Source organism: Akebia trifoliata, chromosome 4, assembly GCF_017979445.1.
Source record: "Akebia trifoliata isolate Shusen 1 chromosome 4, ASM1797944v1, whole genome shotgun sequence".
In the NCBI taxonomy this organism is placed as follows: domain Eukaryota; kingdom Viridiplantae; phylum Streptophyta; class Magnoliopsida; order Ranunculales; family Lardizabalaceae; genus Akebia; species Akebia trifoliata.
Window position 1 is genome coordinate 29,914,105 of NC_141378.1, and position 21,425 is coordinate 29,935,529.

General features: G+C 36.1%; 1 non-coding gene across 1 annotated transcript; it reads left to right on the forward strand.

Annotated features, from left to right (window-relative positions):
- Positions 1-2,275: 2,275 nt before the first annotated feature.
- On the forward strand, positions 2,276-2,382 carry LOC147404696 (small nucleolar RNA R71). Its single transcript, XR_015178184.1, has one exon. It is a non-coding gene; the product is annotated as a small nucleolar RNA R71 (small nucleolar RNA).
- The last annotated feature ends 19,043 nt before the right edge of the window (positions 2,383-21,425 follow it).

The following is a 21,425-nucleotide window of genomic DNA, read 5'->3' on the forward strand; positions in this document are numbered from 1 at the left end:
TTGCACAATCCGAATGGCATTCTTCTATAAGCAAAGATTCCATATGGACATGTAAAAGTGGTCTTCTCTTGATCCTCCGATGCTATTGGAATTTGATTATAGCCTGAATATCCATTTAAGAAACAATAATAGTCATACCCGGAAAGTCTCTCTACCATTTGGTCAATGAAGGGCAAAGGAAAGTGATCCTTTCTTGTGGCATCATTGAGTTTTCGGTAATCTATACAAACTCTCCATCCGCTCACCGTTCTTATGGGTATAAGCTCATTGTTGTCATTCTTCACTACGGTTATACACCTTTCTTAGGAACCACTTGGACCGGACTTACCCATGAACTATCCGAGATTAGATAAATTATACCTGCATCCATAAGTTTCACAGCCTCCTTTTTCACCACTTCTTACATGGAAGGATTTAATCTTCTTTGAGGTTGTACCAATGGCTTGTAGTTCTCTTCCATCAAAATCTTGTGCATACAAATAGATGGGCTAATTCCTTTGATATCATCAATAGTCCATCCAATAGCTTTCCTATGCTCCCTTAAAATCCTCAATAACTTTTTCTCCTCCAAATCATTCAAAGAAGAGTTAATAATAACAAGACTCTTCTAAGAAAGCATACCTAAGATGTGATGGCAATTGTTTAAGTTCAAATTTAAGAGGTTCCTTTTTAGATGATGGTTCATTAACATGCACAACTCCTAACTCTTTAAATTTAAGCCTTTTTGGAAACTCACAAAGTGGCAAAGCATCAAGATTATTCACACATTCAATTATATCTTCATCATCACTTAGAGTTCCTAAAGTTCTACCATTTAATATGCAATTTTCCAAAGGTAAGGGAGGAAAAGATTCATTAAAATTTTTAGCTACTACCCTATCCAAAACACTTATTGCAAAACATGCATCAATATCGAAAAGAAATTTCATAGTCTCAAAAATATTAAAAGTTACTTGTTCATCTTAAACCCTTAAAATCAACTTACCTTGATGAACATCTATGAGAGTTCTACCTGTGGCGAGAAAAGATCTTCCCAATATGAGTGGAACATCCTTGTCTTCTTCCATATCCAAAACGATAAAATCAGCAGGAAATATGAATTTGTCCACTTTTACCAAAACATCCTCAATAATGTCTCTAGGATGCTTGATAGATCTATCTGCAAGCTGCAAGGATACCGTAGTAGGCTTCACTTCCCCTAAATCGAGTTTCCTGAAAATAGAAAGAGACATCAAATTAATACTTGCACCAAGATCACATAAAATTCTATCAAAATTAAAATCACCAATAGTGCAAGGAATAGTGAAACTCCCTAGATCTTTTATCTTTTGGGGAAGCTTTCTTTTGGGAAAATTTAAAAATATCAATAAATTTAGAAAATTACTTATCTAAATTTTCCTTTCGCAATCTTTGAGGAAAATGAATGGGATTAGAAGATGGTTGTGGAATAGGTTGTTGAATAGGAGCGGTAGCATCTTGATCTTTAGGAAGAGCAGTTTCATCCTCATTTGCTTGCTTGCTACCCCTCTTTGATTGTTCTAACTCCTTCCCACTTCTAAGAGTTATAGCTTTCACATGCTCCTTGGGATTCTTTTCAGTATTACTTGGGAGTGCTCATTGAGCTCTTTTCGTCAATAGCTTGGAAATCTCCCCAACTTGATGTTCAAGGTTGCAAATACTTGCACCTTGATTTCTGAAATTGGCTTGGGTATCATCAATGAATGCATTGGTCTTTTGCATGAATTGGGTGAAGACCTCTTTCATGGTTGGTTTCTTCTCTTGAGATTGAAAAGAAGGAGGCGGTTTTTGCATATTCGCATTGTTGCTCTATGAGAAGTTCGGATGATTCCTCCACCCTTGATTGTAGTAATTGGAGTTAGGATTGTATTGTCTTTGATTGTTGGCCACATAATTCACTTGTTCGGAAGAATTTGCTTCATATGGGCCTTGACACTCTAGAGTAGGATGATTCCCTGCACAATTATCACAAACTACATTAGAAACTGCAACAACATTCATTTTATTAAAATTATTATTTAAAATAGCAACTTGAGCAGCCAAATTAGTAAAAGCATCAATGTCATGAACTCCGGCTGTCCTTTTCTGTGCATTCCTATCAGATTTCAGGAAGTTGTTACTAGCCATGACTTCAATAAATTCATATCCTTCCTCCGGTGTCTTGTTGAATAATGTTCCTCCACTTGCTGCATCCACCATGGTTTGAGTGTTTGAGAGCAAACCGTTATAAAACGTTTGCACTTGCATCCATAACGGTAGTCCATGGTGCGGGCACTTCCTTAAGAGATCTTTAAACCTCTCCCAAGCTTCATAGAGAGATTCTTGATCTTGCTACAGAAAATTGGTTATATCGTTCCTCATCTTTGCAGATTTTGCTGGTAGAAAGTACTTAGTCAGAAAGGCATTCACCAGCCCATCCCATGTAGTAATGGTTCCTGAAGGTAGCGAGGTCAACCATGCCTTAGCCTTGCTGTTCAATGAGAACAGAAACAAACGCAGTCTTATGGCATCATCAATCACCCCATTGTGCTTGAATATATCACAAATTTCCAAAAAATTTGCAATATGCAGATTTGGATAATCATTAGCCAACCCCCCAAACTGAACCGAAGATTGTATCATATGAATAATGGCAGGCTTGATCTCAAAATTGTTTGCTTGAATAGGTGGCCTTCGAATACTAGAGACACCCACATTAGGAATAGAGTAATCCTTTAGTGCTCTATTTGGGACTGCATCTCCACCACCACCATTATTCTCTTCTTCCGCCATTGCTAAAACTCATTTTTCAGCTCTTTGCTTGCGCTCCCTATTTAGCTTTTTAAGTGCCTTATTGATATCAAGGTCGATTGGCACTAAATCAGAGCTCCTTGTCCGTCTCATACACTAAGAAAAACTTGAAAAGAGAAAAACGAATAAAGTTAGAATAAATAAAAATCAAATTAGCAATAAAATCAATTGGTATTAATATTAGTAATCTTTAATCCCCGGCAGCGGCGCCAAAAATTTGATGCGATCAATTTATGCTAGCAAATGCACTAATCTTTTCAAGTAATAATATAAGATATCGTTCCCACGAGGATTAAGTTAGTAAGTACCAAAAATAATCACTTAAATTACTATTTGATGAATCGAGAATTGTAGAATTACAAATTGAAATAACAATGAAACAAGAAAGAATGGATTCTTATGGATTAAAAACCTAGGGCTTTCGACTTCACTACAAATACTCCTACGTAATTGATTATTCGAAGTAATTACTGCTTTGCCTTATTTGGAAGTTTAATTCCCTATACCAACTAGTGTTTTCTCTCGAAATACGCTAGATTACTCCTTTAAATATTAACTCAGCACATCTCTATGTGAATTTAAATACCAAAGAGTCATAAAATCTGTGAAATTATCGTAAACTAAATTAATAACCTCTTAGAACATGCTAAAGTACCTCTACCGTTCATTCATTCCAACGTGATCTATTTTATTGATCTAACCTAGATTCTACTTCTCATTATAAACCTAGATCAATAAATCAATCAAAACTTTGGCCTTCAGAATTGACAGCATTAAACTCAAAATAGACACACAAATAAGTAATTGCAAAACAAATAATTGAATTTGAGTAGAACAACTACGAAATTGTATCTGAGTTACATCTCAACCCTAGAAATGAAATTTAGTTCATAACGAAATACGAAACAAACATCTTGAAATTAAACATAGAAGAAAGGAATAATAAACCAGTAAAATTTGAGATTGCCGTAGCAATCACTTGATCTCTTCTCCCCCTTCTTCTCTAGAGTCTCCAATATATCAATAAACCCTAAAAAATCAACTATTTATAGCCTCCATACGTTCTGAATACAATTGGGGTTAAATCCCCTTTAAATCGAATCTAAACGATATGATAACAACACGAGACGAAGTGCAGAAAACGGTATCGCGCCACGTGCCACGGCAGGCATGTACCCACCGTTGCGGCGGTTAGCTTATGTCTTGGGGCCTTTGTTGATTTAAATACGAGCGCCGCGGCGGACATGTATCCACCGCTGCGGCGGCCTCTGCATCTTGTACTTCATTCTCCAAAACATCGTCTTTTCTTCCGATTTCACCCCGAGTTGTTTCCTTTTCGTATTCTTAGCCATTTATTACCTCAAACAATAAAAAGAACGATTACTAAATAAAATCACTCTCAAATTAACAAAATGTAAAGTAAAATTTCATAGAATAAGTCGTTACAAACCGACTTATCAACGACCCAGATCCATTTTCAACTAGGTTTACAACCCAGATCCGTTTCAAATGGGTCCACGACCCAGATCCATTTTCAACTGGGTCCACGACCCAGATTCATTACAACTGGGTCCACGACCCAGATCTATTTTTAACTGGGTCCACGATCCAGATCCATTTTCAACTGGGTCCACAACCCAGGTTCATTTTCAACTGGGATTATGACCCATATCTATTTCAACTGGGTCCATGACCCAGATCCATTACAACTGGGTCCACGACCCAGATCTATTACAACTGGATCCCAGACTCAGATCCGTTTCGACTAGGTTTAAGACCCAGATCCACTACAAATCAGATCCGTATCCAATTTTGAACCAAGTCCATGATCCAACAAAGATAACAACCAATCAATCAACGCAAGTGAATTCAATCTCTTTTCACAAAAAAAATAAAAAAAAAAACAAAAGAAAAAAAGATTTTAAAGGCACCAATTGCAGTCCTTGAAAGTCGGTGCCTAAAAAGATCTTGTCATGTTGATACGAGGGGGATAGACTATGTCTATTCGAAGAAATGAGGTCATTTAAGAGTGTCATTGTGCGCCGCCTCTTCCCTGGAGATCTGCCTGGTCGGCATTGATTTCAGATAACTGAATTGAAGGCTACCAAAAACATGAGTTATTCCAACTCGTTTTATCCCAGAAACCATCTGTCAAATTATTTTACCGACTCCGTGTCGATGCCAGTTCCGTGCTGATGAAATTATTTTTTTCAAAATGTTTTCCCGACTCTGTGTCGATGCCAGCTTCGTGCTGATGCCAACTCCATGTTGATGCCGACTCCGTGTCAATACTAGCTCCATGATGATGAAATTACCTTTTTCAAAATGTTTTATCGACTCCGTGTCAATGCCAGCTCCGTGCTGATGAAATTATCTTTTTCAAAATGTTTTCCCGACTCCGTGTCGATGCCAACTCCGTGCTGATGAAATTACTTTTTCAAAAATATTTTACCGACTCCGTGTCGATGCCAGCTCCGCGTTGATGCCAACTCCTTGTTGATGCCTACTCCGTGTCGATGCCAGCTCCGTGCTGGTGAAATTACTTTTCAAAAATGTTTTACCGACTCCGTGTCATGCCAGCTCCGTGTTAATGCCAACTCCGTGTCGATGCCAGCTCCGTACTGATGAAATTACTTTTTCAAAAATATTTTTACCTACTCCGTGTCGATGCCAGCTCCGCGCTGATGCCAACTCCGTGTTGATGTCGACTCCGTGTCGATGCCAGCTCCGTGCTGAGATAATTCCATTTTCAAAATATTTTTACCGACTCCGTGTCAATGACAGCTCCGTGCTGATGTAATTTCATTTTCAAAATATTTTGCCGACTCCATGTCAATGCCAACTCCGCATTGATGCCAACTCCGTGTTGATGCCGACTCCGTGTCGATGCCAGCTCCATGCTGATGTAATTCTTTTCTAAAGCACCTCACCAACCTCATGTTGATGCTGGCTTCGCGCCGAAAAACTACTTTTTCGTTAAAACACATAATAAACAACTTTACCCAACCTAATAAAAACATCATGCATCTTCTTTTTTGTAAACAAAATAATAATACTTGATCTTCTATACCCACAGGTAGCCAAACGAAAGAAATATAAACAGCCAGAGATAAAGGAAATAACGAACAATCCAATTCATAAACGATTTAACCAATTTCACAACAAACAGTTCGAAACAAATAAGAAAATGAGTGAACAAACATGATAAGTAGTGATATCCGGACAGCATGCAAGAATAATTCTCATAAACAAACAGGAAAAGAAAAGTCAAGGGAAAATGGGAGTGCTGATTGGTGCATAAAACAGATTCGAAAGCAAACGCTCTCATACGAAGTAAACGAGAAAATTAAAAAGGGGAAAATCAATTAAGGACTTACCATGAAGAGAAATCGTAGTCCAAACAAATTCTTCGAAGCTTTAGACCTCGTTCACGAGCGCCCAAATGCAGCACACACGCCCACTTGCTCTCACGATCGAACTCAAGGACCAAATCAACGAAAATCAAAGAGAGAGTAGAGGGAAAGGAGAAAAATCGTCAGAGAGAGACGAGAAATCGAAAAACTGAAGAAGACGAAAGAGAAAAGGAAAATGAGAGGGCGCGAAGGATTTAAAACGATTGAATTCGTACTGGTCCGTGCTACCAGTACGGATAAGGCCAAAATAACTCCATCCGTGTTTCATACACGGATGAAACAAAAATCGAGCAATCCGTGTTTTAAACACGGACGAAAGTGAATCAAGAACTATCCGTGCCTCAAGCACGGATCAGTCAGTAAACAAAAGGGGGAGAAATGAAAAAAAAAATCAATCAAAAAGCAAACAAAAATCAAAATCAAAATCAAAAAATCAAAAAGATCAAAAGAATTTTCAAAAATCCTTTCGAGTTGTACTTAATTCTGATTTGGCAAAACACGATCGAAGAAATATCCAAATTTTAAAACTCATCAAAATTTTCGTCAAATCCAAGATCTCACACGAGCTCCGTGCCATCGAGATCAAGGAATTAATAAGGCAAAACTCTGTCAGACCCCGTGCTTGAGTAGCCATTTTTTCTACAAAAGTCAACAATTGAATCGGTAATTCGAAGTCGTGTTTTACAAAATTTCGTCTGGCCCGTACAAATAGGGGTTTAGTCTATTCTTTGCAGTTCTTTGCACGCAATTCCTGCAAAGAAGGACAGTTGTAGACACCCCAATTTGAACGGACCCTCACTCGAAAGGGCCCAAAAATAACAATTTTCTAATAAGCTTAGCCAACATGCCTCGAAGGCACGAATCATTGAAATGTGGCACTTTTGTCAAAATTGAGGCCCCTAAGACCCCTTAAGGGTTTAATGGGCCCACATGAAAAGGACTCAACACTCTCCCATCTACCCCGCTCCATTCAAAACTTTGATTTTCAACAAAGTTGGCCAACGGGCTTCAAGGGCCCAAATAACTGAAAAATGGCATTTTGATTGAACCGAGGCCCCTAAGACCCTCCAATGGTCTAAGGGACCCACCAAAGGGGTTCGAGCCATCTTACACTCATCCAACATTCGCCGCTCCGCCCGTGCATCCAAAAAATATCAAATTTTCGACAAAATTCTCTCACGTGCCTAAAAGGTTTGATTTGCCAACACGTGGCATTTTTTATCAAACCAATGATTGTAAAACTCTCAAAAAATTAAAAAATTAAAAAAATGTGACACTTGAGATGCCTACCCCTTTCTACTTCCGCCGCTCACTTCTGAATCCTCAAACATCCTAAGCCCATTCAAGGCCCATGAACCCTCAATTTTCCAAAAACTAATTTCCCACCTTACCCCCCTAACCTAAAATTAATCTCATATCACTTAAACCCGAAGACCTACCCACCCTCAAAAATCCAATCCAAAACAAATCCTACCCAATCCAAAACAACATATAAACAATCTCTAAAACCCAAGCCCAACAATACAAAGCCCACAAGACAATATCCATACCCAATTCATTATCCAACCCACAACCCTAACCCATTAACCACTACCCACATCAACCAATCACCCCCTCAACCTCAAAAGATGACACATGTCATCATCCTGTAGACACCCCATTTTTGCACTCGCCTGATTAATCAACTCGTCAATCCGATTGCAACGGTTCCCAATGATGAATGTTTATTCCAATGCTTTATTTTGTTACCAGATATGTTTCAAAAATCCAGATGAGGTATCTCGAACAGACAAAATCGTAAAAACCACGCTACACTAGGAAAATATGACCCTAGAAACATAGAAATCATCATCTTGCAGACAAAAAGAAGCTTTACGATAAAAATCACGAAAAAATGATCAAATTATCAAAATACCCCTAAACCTCAAAACATCCCTAGAGCCTACGTTATGCATAGGAAAATCCTTTCAAACACATAAAACAACAAATTGAAACCAAATAAATCACTTCGCCAATTTTCGCAAAATTCGACAAAATTACAAAAATGCCCCTCATAAAGTTCGCAATCATTTCGCACAAAATTTCATAAATGATAAATACCAATGTTTCCATTTAATTTCTTATGAAAAATTGATTCCAAAACATCCTGGAACATTGAAAAATAACTTAAAATACAAAAAGTCCTCTCCGAGGGTAAAACGGTAATTTCACAATTTTAATAATTAAAATTTTTAAAATTAATAAATAAAACATTAAATAATGTAAAGTGAAACATTAATAAAATTAATTTAAAATTTTGAACCAAAAAATCAATCAATCAGGTTTTCAGGCAAAATTGTTAATGGTTGCTAGGATATTTATTCAAGGACCCCTCCATCTGGGGGCCCAAAGAATTAAAGATATAATAAAAGGGGTTCTCCAAAAATTAAATTCAATCAAGTAAGACTAAAGTCAATCAAGTAAAGACTAAAAGTCAACCAAGAAAGACTAAAGTCAAAGTATTAAAGTCAATCTCATAAGACTAAAGTCAAAACCCTAATCTAAATTAATCAAGTCAATCTCATAAGACTAAAGTCAAAATCCTAATCTAAATTAATCAAGTCAATCTCATAAGTCTAAAGTCAAAACCCTAATCTAAACTAATCAAGTCAATCTCATAAGACTAAAGTCAAAACTCTAAATTAAAACCCTAAAGACTAAGTCAATCTCATAAGACTAAAAGTCAAAACCCTAATTAAAACCCTAAAAGAAATCCTAATTAAACCTTAATTCTTCTAAAAAACTTTATAAATAGGAGCCTCCACACCCTATTTTCGTATCAAAGAAAAAATCCTAGAAAAAGTAGGTCAAGAAGCCTCCACAACCTTCCCAAAATCCTAATTTTGAAGTCCCAACTCCTTACCTAACACCTATACTTCGATTTTAGCCTGAAAAACACCTAGAAGTCCTTCAAAAACACCCCAAAATCGATAACAAAATTCGAAGAATCCAGATCTAAGGAAGAGATACCTTGCCTCAGAGATCCGAAATCAAATCCGAAGACAGAACGAAGTAAGGAGTACGGTACAAGGAGCAGTTTTATCAAATCTGAGGGAATAAAACTGTTGCATTCGAAGGTAAAATCTCTTTTATTTTTTCTATCTAGGTTTTTGTTAGCAATGTAGTCTTATTTGGGATAAGTAGAGACCGGCATTGGTCGGGCGGGGTTGGTGCCTAACACCTTCCAACCCCGTAATGTGATCCCCGGATTCAATTTTTCTTTAGTAGATTAGTTTCTTTATCCATTTAGAATCAGTATTCGGTTCCTAGACCGTAATAACTAGGTGGTGACTCCCAAACCTCAAAGGTCAAAAGTGGATCCACACACCCCGCGGATCGAGGGCACTTTCAGTGGCGACTCCACTAAGGACTATTGAGGATCAGACTTGAAAAACCCCAAGTATGGGAGCATTGCCATGATGACCTAGTTTTTTTTATTATGTAGTTCGATTTATTTTATTTATTTATTTCTTTCTTTTTGTGGTTTGATTGTGGATGATTTTGGGTATTGCATTTTTGTCTAATTAAGGATCACTTTTTGATGATCCCTAAATAATGAAAGATTCAAATTGACATATGAAAATGATGGAATGATGAAGGTTGGGACAGCAATGTTAAAATGTTTGAACAGAACATTCTAGTGAGAATTAAGTCTGGGAACCTTTGAATAAAACGTAGATCTCATCGAGTAGATTAATTTAGAACCTGAGTTCACTCAATTTCATTATCCGGAGCCTTAGATATCATCGATGCAAGTTCAATCTGTAAATCTGGAATTGTTGCTGAATGAAGGTTGGGACAGCAATGTTAAAATATTTTTACAGAACATTCCAGTGAGAATTAAGTCTGGGCACCTGTTAATAAAATATAAATCGCATCGAGTAGATTAATTTAGAGCTTGAGTTCACTCAATTTCGTTATCAGGAGCCTTGGATATCATCGATGCAAGTTCAATCTATAAATCTGGAATTGTTGCTGATGAAGGTTGGGACAGTAATGTTAAAACAATTTTACAGAATATTCTAGTGAGAATTAAGTCTGGGAATCTCTTAATAAAACGTAGATCTCATCGAGTAGATTAATTTAGAACCTGAGTTCACTCAATTTCATTATCGGGAGCCTTGGATATCATTGATGAAAGTTCAATCTGTAAATCTAGAATTATTGTTGAATGAAGGTTGGGACATCAATGTCAAAACGTTTTTATAGAATATTCTAATGAGAATTAAGTCTGGACATCTCTTAATAAAATGTAGATCTCATCGAGTAAATTAATTTAGAATCTGAGTTCACTCAATTTCGTTATCAAAAGCCTTAGATATCATCGATGCAAGCTCAATCTGTAAATTTGGAATTGTTGCTGAATGAAGGTTGGGACAGTAATGTTAAAACGTTTTTACGAAACATTCTAGTTAGAATTAGGTCTGGGCACCTATTAATAAAACGTAGATCCCATCGAGTAGATTAATTTAGGATCTGAATTCACTCGATTTCATTATCAGGAGCCTTAGATATCATAGATGCAAGTTCGGATTATATTTTCCTAATTCACAGAAAATCCGAATTTATCTAGTGTTAGCATAGTTAATGTTCCTGAGAGCGAGCTCATCTCAACAATTATCATCCTATCATCAATGTAACATCTATTCGAATCTCGATTTATTTTGGATCATCCAAAAGTGATAATTGATTGGACCTTAAAAATTAAAAAAATTATGCCTATTGCAATATTTGTTTGATCAATTATTATATGTCATACTCATTAATTGATTTGCCATTGATCTTGATCAGATATATAGTTGATGTGCTTATTTATTGGTGATCTTAATGATTTTATTGGACTGATATTTGTTTTAGCTAATATTCATATGGTATCAATGTGTGATGGTATGATCAGACCCATGGGCCCATTTGTTTGAAAAGGCCCCGGGCACACCCAACCCTGTTTTGCACACACCACATGCACGTTTACTGCTTTGCACGTTTACACGTCCCATATAGCCAACGTGGCACTAGTGCGTGGCCCGGTCTCTTCGGAGATGCGACGTCATTCATGAAAATCACGACTCCAGTCACGTATCTTAGGGTACATCAAACTGGGGCATCGGTACCGTCTGATCAGGTGACTCTGAAAGGTATATCAATGCACCCAGGCTGGAGCGACCTGAGCCTTTGACCTATTGTGAGCCACACAGTCACATGTCCCGATTGCCAACGTAGTACTAGTACGTGGTCGGTCCCCTCGTGGGATGCCAAACCATTTATGAAAGCTACAACTCTTGACTCGTACCTGTTAGGTATATAAAAGATAATCCAAGTACATCAATTGCACTTCTTGGTCAAAATCGGTGCTTAAGCGAGGTCCTGACCCGATGTACCCTACTGTACGAGGGGGATAGACTATGTCTATTCTAGACGAGAGATATTTAAGTGGGCCCTTACTCAGCATCGTGCGCCACCTCTCAACTGAAAATCAAACTGGCTATTTTTGGCTTAAGAGAAGTGAGTTGAAGTTTTAGATTATCACCTACACGGTATATCAAACCAAGTCACCACGTACCGTCTGATTGAGTACGCTTGAGAGGTATATAGGTGTGCTTGGGCAAGGGTGGCCAGCTAAATTGCATTGCACGTAGTAAACCTAGAGCCTAGAAGCCTTCCTATAGGTCACGACCTGAACTGACTATGGGTGTTCCCGGGTTGTTTTATTCAATCCAACCAACAGGTAAGTGGGCGGACCGATCCAGAATAATCAAACAAAATAAGCAATATCGGTCCGACCCAATCGGTGAAATGTACCGATCAATTTGAACCAATTAAACCAGTTGGGCCAATTGACAAATGGATCAAATTGATCAACACCAAACCAGTTGGACCAATTAGTTTCACTTTTAAAAATCCAGACCACTTTATATAGAAAGATTCGATCTTAGGATCAAATTAATTTGTCTGATCAAAGACTCAATCCCAATTAGGGGTAGACCCATTTCTAACATTTCTCACCTTCTTGGTCACTATAGACTTATAATACATTTGGATTTAATATTTTCCACCAGACTTGGGCTAGTTTCAAAATTTTAATCATGTGGTTAAGAGTCAAACATTCAGAATCAATGGTTAATCTTGGTGTATTTTTACTCAAGTAAGAATTGCTCTTAGACGTTCTAAACCCCTGTCTATGCCACTTTGGGTCATTCAAAAGAATCGTTTAGTCAAAGTACCAATGTCAAGTCCAAGTAATCCATCCACCCAGAAGGACCTTCTTGCTTTATAGATAATTGTCCTTGAGTTTTCTTTGAGTTTCAATCCAGTTTTCGTCAGTCTTTAAATCCAGTTAGTTATTTTAATTACGTTAGTCTTTCTTCAACTCTCGAGTCTTCGACGAGTTTGTCAGTTTATATTTTTTAATTCCAATAAAATAAAGAAGCTTCTGATTATCATGCGTGAAAAAACGATTTGAGCATAATATCAAAACATGAAGAATGCATCAGAACTCACTAATCGAACTTGATAAATATTGAAATTAAAGAGTACACTCAAGAAGTGCAAATTGGTACTATATTATCCCCAAGGGAACATGAGAGAATTATAAACTTACTTGAAAAATTCAACAACATTCTTACTTGGTCTCATAATGATATATTGATAGATTGCACTAAAATAGATCAAGTTCTAAAGTTGATGATGAACTTCAAAATCAAAGATTATCAGTCAAGAATGATGTAGTTGAAACCATCGACAAAAGTGTTAAGATCTATAAAAAGGGATTCATCATGTTTTTCACTCGAGTGAAGAGAGTTCTCATTCACAAAAGAATATGAGATTTCTTTCGAAGTTTGGAAATGGTTGAACGAGTCAATGTAAAATACAAAGAACTCAATCTCCCTCAACTCCGTAGAAGAAAACTGAAAATTACTCATTCTCAGAAGAAGACTGAAGATTACTCCTTCTCAAAAGAAGACCTTACTCGACAAAGCAATCAAGACATCGAGTTCCTAAAACCTTCACCAAATCAACTAGTATTTCACTAAAGAATGCCTTCTTTGGTCGAATCATTTTCCTATCTTACTAAGAAAAAGATAACTCTCTAACCCCTCGCAGCCTTTAAAAAAAATAAATAAATAATAGCCTCTTCTTTATAAACCACACCAACCAACCTCGGGAGGGAAGTCTGGGTATGAATTACGTTTTGACCTGATCCCAAAAGAAAAAGAAATATTTGGGGTATGTAGGTAACCTGAGAAGTTACTTCAGGCCCAGTCACGTAAAAAAAATGTATTCTCTTAAGAAAAGTGTCATCCAAAAGGAAAATCCCCTATTGAAAGGTTCAAAAGAAAAAAAAATGCCAAACTAGGGGCATTAAAAAAAATTGGCAGAAAAAAAAAGAATGCCAAACTAGGGGCATTAGAAAAAAAAAGTCAAAAGAATTTACAGAAAAGAATGACGAAAAAAAAGATAATATAAGACTAGGGGCATTTTGGGAAGTCGAGCCTTTTACCCTTTCTTTCTAAACCATATCCTAAACCCACCTATTAAGTCCTCCTGAATGCTAATTGACTAGGTTAAGGTGTAGGGAACTAAGAAGCTGTCGAGTTAAATATTCAAGATTATCGAGAAAAAAAAAGAAGCCCGCTAAGTCGAAAATTCAAAAAGGCGACTTAGGCAAAAGTTAGGACATAACTATAAAAAGAAAGCATGCTAGGTTGAAAACCTGAAAAGGCAACCTAGGCAAAAATCAAGGCATCATCAGGAAAAAAAATAATAAAGCCCGCTAGATTGAAAACCTGAAGAGGCGATCTAGGCAAAAATTAGGACATCATCAAATGAGATGAAAAGTCTCATCAAAAAGAAAATTCAGAAGGAAGCTTGTACAGAAACTGAAGAATCATTCAAACCACAATATTCGTTTTTCAGCCAAGAGCTGACATCTGACGAAGACAATGTTGAAGTCGAAAAAATCAGAAGTCATCTTGAATATTATAGGATCTTCAAGAGTGTTTTCTTATTCAAGTGTTCGCTAATGGAAGATATAGAACCATCAACCACTTTGAAGAGAAAGATCTTCTATTCTAATATTTATCAAGATTTTTTAAGTCCAGCTCAAGCATTTTTCAAAAGAAATTCGAAAGAAAATGATCAATCCCTTATTGCACATATGATAATCTAAGAGAATGTCAGTTCTTCTATCTGTCCTACATCAGAATCCATATTTTTCAAGCGTAATCCATTCCATCAGTCTTGTAGTCAAGTCCCAGTTAAAGCTAACCTTGAAACTATGGGCATTTTTTAAGGTCATTTAATTCTAAAGTTTTTGTTCTTAATCACATGATAAAAAGAAAATCTTACAAAAGCTTAAAAGTCCGACGAAACCCAATGATAATTATGAATCCAAATGCATGATAACTCAATAAATGCCCGATCTTTCAAACTTTGAGCTTGATTTTGAATCATAGAATGAAATAATAGGATTGTTTAAGTTCCTATAAATCTAAGCTCGAGAAACATGGCTTAGTAAGTTCGAGTCCGAGAAACGAGACTCCAACTTTTTGAATCATAAAATGAGTGGGCTTTTTGAAGTGCCTATAAAACTAAGTTCGAGTTCGAGAAACGAGACTCCAACTTTTTGAATCATAGAATGTATGGGCTTTTGAAGTGCCTATAAACCTAAGTTCGAGTCTGAGAAACGAGACTCAAACTTTTTGAATCATAGAATGAGTAGGCTTTTTGAAGTACCTATAAACCTAAATTCGAGTCTGAGAAACGAGACTCCAACTTTTTGAATCATAGAATGAGTAGGCTTTTTGAAGTGCCTCTAAACCTAAGTTCGAGTCCGAGAAACGAGACTCCAACTTTTTGAATCATAGAATGAGTATGTTTTTTGAAGTGCCTACAAACCTAAGTGCAAGTCCGAGAAACGAGACTCCAACTTGTTGAATCATAGAATGAGTAGGCTTTTTGAAGTGCCTAGAAACCTAAGTTCGAGTCCGAGAAACGAGACTCCAACTTGTTGAATCATAGAATGATTAGGCTTTTTGAAGTGTCTATAAACCTAAGTTCGAGTCCGAGAAACGAGACTTTAACTTTTTGAATCATAAAATGAGTGGGCTTTTTGAAGTGCTTATAAACCTAAGTTCAAGTTCGAGAAACGAGACTCCAACTTTTTGAATCATAGAATGAATGGGCTTTTGAAGTGCCTATAAACCTAAGTTCGAGTCCGAAAAACGAGACTCCAACTTTTTGAATCATAGAATGAGTAGGCTTTTTGAAGTGCCTATAAACCTAAGTTCGAGTCCGAGAAACGAGACTCCAACTTTTTGAATCATAAAATGAGTAGGCTTTTTGAAGTGCCTACAAACCTAAGTGCAAGTCTGAGAAACGAGACTCCAACTTGTTGAATCATAGAATGAGTAGGCTTTTTGAAGTGCCTAGAAACCTAAGTTCGAGTCCAAGAAACGAGACTCCAACTTGTTGAATCATAGAATGATTAGGTTTTTTGAAGTGTCTATAAACCTAAGTTCGAGTCCGAGAAACGAGACTCTAACTTTTTGAATCATAAAATGAGTGGGCTTTTTGAAGTGCCTATAAACCTAAGTTCGAGTCCGAGAAACGAGACTCCAACTTTTTGAATCATAGAATGAGTAGGCTTTTTGAAGTGCCTACAAACCTAAGTACAAGTTCGAGAAACGAGACTCCAACTTTTTGAATCATAAAATGAGTAGGTTTTTTGAAGTGCCTACAAACCTAGGTTCGAGTCCGAGAAACGAGACTCCAACTTTTTGAATCATAGAATGAATAGGTTTTTTGAAGTGCCTATTAACCTTAGTTCGAGTTCGAGAAACGAGACTCCAATTTTAATAGGATAGTTTAAGTTCTTGTAAATCTTAGTCAGAGTCCGAGAAACAAGACTCCAGCTTTGTTTGAATCATATTGAATTAATAGGATTGTTTAAGTTCTTTAACCCGAGAAGCGTGGCTACAATAGGTTCGAGTCCGATAAACGAGACTCATACTTTTTCAAACTCTAAAAAAGAATTTCAAATAGGATTTAACGAAGTTCCTACAATGTTATGACTCCAATTACCTCATTGTTCAACCTTGCCATGATTGCTTTCGTTGCATAAGCACATTTCAATTTTGAATCATTATTGTCAGTGAGAGAAGATCTCTAGGACCTGACACATTTTTACTCAGTTTCACACAGTACACACACTCACACTTGCACTTTTTAGTCAAGGAGAATTCTTTAAAATTCAAGGATCTGACACTGTCAATGAGAGTTCTCACTCAATGACCTGACAACCTTTAGTTCGGGGATAGTTTTACGTTCAAGGATCCGAACACCCTGACGAATTGCTAAATCAGACTGCAAAATGAACTGTCACTAGCTTTGGCATTCGGATATCGCACTATCTACCAAAATAGATTTGCTATCTAGTTTGCTTCAACCCTCTGTCAAATAGGGGCATCTGTAGACACCCCATTTTTGCACTCGCCTGATTAATCAACTCGTCAACCCGATTGCAACAGTTCCCAATGATGGATGTTTATTCCAATGCTTTATTTTGTTACCATATATGTTTCAGAAATCCAGATGAGGTATCTCGAACTGACAAAACTGTAAAAACCACGCTACACTAGGAAAATATGACCCTAGAAACATAGAAATCATCATCTTGCAGACAAAAAGAAGTTTTACGATAAAAATCACTAAAAAATGACCAAATTACCAAAATACTCCTAAACCTCAAAACATCCCTAGAGCTTACGTTATGCATAGGAAAATCCTTTCAAACACATAAAACAATAAATTGAAACCAAATAAATCACTTCGTCAATTTTCGCAAAATTCGACAAAATTACAAAAATGCCCCTCTAAAGTTCGCAACCATTTCGCACAAAAATTTCATAAATGATAAATACCAATATTCCCATTTAATTCCTTACAAAAAATTGATTCCAAAACATCCTAGAACATTGAAAAATAACTTAAAATACAAAAAGTCATCTCCGAGGGTAAAACGGTAATTTCACAATTTTAATAATTAAAAATTTTAAAATTAATAAATAAAACATTAAATAATGTAAAGTGAAACATTAATAAAATTAATTTAAAATTTTGAACCAAAAAATCAATCAATCAGGCTTTCAGGCAAAATTGTTGATGGTTGCCAGGATATTTATTCAAGGACCCCTCCATCTGGGGGCCCAAAGAATTAAAGATATAATAAAGGGGGTTCTCCAAAAATTAAATTCAATCAAGTAAGACTAAAGTCAATCAAGTAAAGACTAAAAGTCAATCAAGAAAGACTAAAGTCAAAGTATTAAAGTCAATCTCATAAGACTAAAGTCAAAACCCTAATCTAAATTAATCAAGTCAATCTCATAAGACTAAAGTCAAAACCCTAATCTAAACTAATCAAGTCAATCTCATAAGACTAAAGTCAAAATTCTAAATTAAAACCCTAAAGACTAAGTCAATTTCATAAGACTAAAGTCAAAATCCTAATTAAAACTCTAAAAGAAACCCTAATTCTTCTAAAAAACTTCATAAATAGGAGCTTCCACACCCTATTTTCGTATCAAAGAAAAAACCCTAGAAAAAATAGGTCAAGAAGCCTCCACAACCTTCCCAAAATCCTAATTTTGAAGTCCCAACTCCTTACCTAACACCCATACTTCGATTTTAGCCTGAAAAACACCTAGAAGCCCTTCAAAAATACCCCAAAATCGATAACAAAATTCGAAGAATCCAAATCAAAGGAAGAAATACCTTGCCTGGGAGATCCGAAATCAGAATTGGAGACAGAACGAAGTAAAGAGTACGGTACAATGAGCAGTTTTATCAAATCTGAGGGAATAAAACTGTTGCATTCGAAGGTAAAATCTCTTTTATTTTTTCTATCTAGGTTTTTGTTAGCAATGTAGTCTTATTTGGGATAAGTAAAGACCGGCATTGGCTGGGCGGGGTTGGTGCCTAACACCTTCCAACCCCTTAATGTGATCCCCGGATTCAATTTTTCTTTAGTAGATTAGTTTCTTTATCCGTTTAGAGTCAGTATTCGGTTCCTAGACCGTAATAACTAGGTGGCGACTCCCAAACCTCAAAGGTCAAAAGTGGATCCACGCACCCTGCGGATCGAGGGCACTTTCACATCCCCTTTCACCTCCCTCATCTAATCACCTACCCCATCATCATCCTTTAAACAAATCATTTAACTCACATCACCTCTATCCAAAATCACCCCAACCCATACCCTACCCTAACCTAACCTATCCCCATTCTCTAACATCAACAACCACACAAATCACAACCCATACCTTACACACCCTAACCTATCATCATTCTCTAAAACCATCAACCACCCATATCACAACCCATATCTATACCCATCACTTTCCTTAAAATACTCTAACAAAATCATCTCTACCCATACCCCCCTCATCATCAACTAACCAACCCATACTCTTTTCTTTAATCAAACAATCACCATCAACCAATCTCATCACCTCACCCTCTCATCATAATTGCCACATGTCTTCATCCTATTAATCATCCCAAAAACCAATCTACCAACCTCTTACATAACCTATTCTCCTAAATCTACACACCTCACCTCTTCAACCAACCCAACACTCATCCTCAAAACAACTCCCTTACACCCCCACTTCTTCCATCAACCATCACTCATCTCACCTTATCAAACACTCTACCTAAATGGATTTGGGTAGAATCCAAACCATTTGGATCAAAACTTCATCCATTTTCATCTATTACACAATTACCCTCACTCTCATTTTAAATTTCATACCCTTCCCTTCTAAAATCAATGCCATTATCCATTCTCCTAACCTTTCACCCCATTATACCTCTAAACATCCTCCAAGCATCTATAAATACCCCTCCCCTCATTTCAAAAAGGGTTACCAAGTTTCACTAAGAAAAAATTCATTTTCTCTACTTATCTCCACTACTCTCTCATATTATCTTCTAAAAGAGGGAATTTCACTCTCATAATTCATTAAGGGCCTAAGAAGCATAGAAGGAGAAGAAGAAAGAAAGGAAGAAAAGTGACTTTGAAGCTTCAAGGTGGGTTCAAAGTGCACTCCCTCTCTCTACCCTCTCCTTCTCCCTCTTCTATCATCCTCCTCTTCTTCATTTTATGTTAGATGACTTAGGATGAATGGACCACAAGGCTAAAGATCTATAAGGATCATATCCATCAATGAAATGACCCTATGATCAAGCCGAAAATAAATCCCTACTTAGGGTACAAGTACACGACACGTGACACTTTATTTTTCACTTTTTTTAAAAATCAAAATGACCGAGCTCTTCGAGGTTACCGTCACATGGCGGGGAGAAAAGGGTGCCTAACACCTTCCCTTTTCTCCAACCGAGCCGCTTACTCCGAACCTTAGGTTTGATTAGTTCCTTACCCATCACGAGTCACTATATGCCAAAAATATCATTTTTTTTTGGAAAATGTACATCAGGTGACCATTCACACCCACTAACAACATGAATGGTGGTGACTCCAATTCATAGTAGATGTGGCCATCGTAATGACGAAAACCACGTATCTACAGAAATCATGCTGAAATTTCAAGATGTCACCTAGTGATTCGAGATCTAACATGGGATTTTGTGTTTGTGTTTCGGAGGCGCTACAAAAAATGAGAATTTTAAAAAAGAATTAGAAAAATTACTTAAAGGACCCTAGCATAGGGACTTTTTTCAAAATAATCCCCAAGTTTTGGGCGGTTTCTTAATAATCCATTTAGTAAACTTTTCTTAACAGTCCTTGGACCTTATCTCCCACATTTCTAACAATTGAATTTCTTAACCGCTCGAACTCATTATTTTCATAAGAAAAATTGGTTTTTGACATCTCAATTGAGTTTCAGAGACTCCATTCCGTTGGAAAGGATTTAAGGAAAAATAAGTCATTTTCAAGTATTTTTCAAACATTTAAAGATGTATGTAAAATTGAAGGTTTTTTCACTTTTTTCCCCCTTAGTTTTTGGATGCAAATCGATCAAGAATGATTTTTTTAGATTAAAATAATCTAAACAAGTCCTTATCTCAAGTTTTTAGTCGATCTTTCCATGTATTTCAGTCGAAAAAACTCGAAAATTAAAAATGGGTGGGTTTTACCAGTGTTGAGTTCACCATTTCATTTATTGTCGAGTTCAACAATTAATAAAAAGTGATTTACTCGACAATATATAAAAAAACGTCAAGTTTGATAATAAAAATTGTGAACTTGAAAAATAAATAAAAAACATCGAGTTCAATAATAAATAAAAAGAACTTGATAATAAATATAAAAAAAAAACGGAGAGTTCACCAATAATGAGGGACCGTTAAGAAATAAAAAAGTTTACTGAATGTCCTATCAAGCTACCACACAAAACTTAAAGACTATTAGAAATAAATCCCTTTGCTAGGGTTCTTTAAGTAATTTTCCCAAAAGAATATATCATTAGCACAATGTTATCAAATGGATACAAAGGTATTTCTATCGTTGTACGTCACTCTTATAGAAGATCATTATAAAAAAATTGAAGAAAAAATTACTTAATAGTCATTGGCACTAACTTTTCTTTCAATTTAGTCCTTGACTTTTGTGGGTTATCAAAATAGTCCATTTAGTAAATCTCTCTTTTAAAAACAATCCTTGAACCATACTCTAGACATTTCTTATGATTGAAATGTCGAAATTTCCTTAATCATTCAAACTGACCATTTTCTTCCAAAAAAATTGGATTTTCGACATTCCGATAAAAATGATTAGAAAAAGAAGAATTAGCAATTTTCAAAGGTATATATATATATAATGTAAAAAATTTAGGATTTTTCAACTGTTTTGCTTCCTTTTTGGATGAAAATCGATCAAAGATGGTTCTTTTAGTTTGAAATCATCTACACAAGTTGTTATGTCAAGTTTTAAGTTGATCTTTCCATGTATTCTAGTTGGAAAAAATTGAAAAAATGAAAACGAGTAGGTTTTACAATGTCAAGGTTGACAATTTTATTTTTGAGTTCAATATTTTTATTATTGATGTTGACAAATTTTTTTTTTTAATTATTGTCGAACTCAATAATAATAAAAACTAGTGAACTCGATAATAAATAAGACTGGAGAGGTTGACAATAATAATAAAA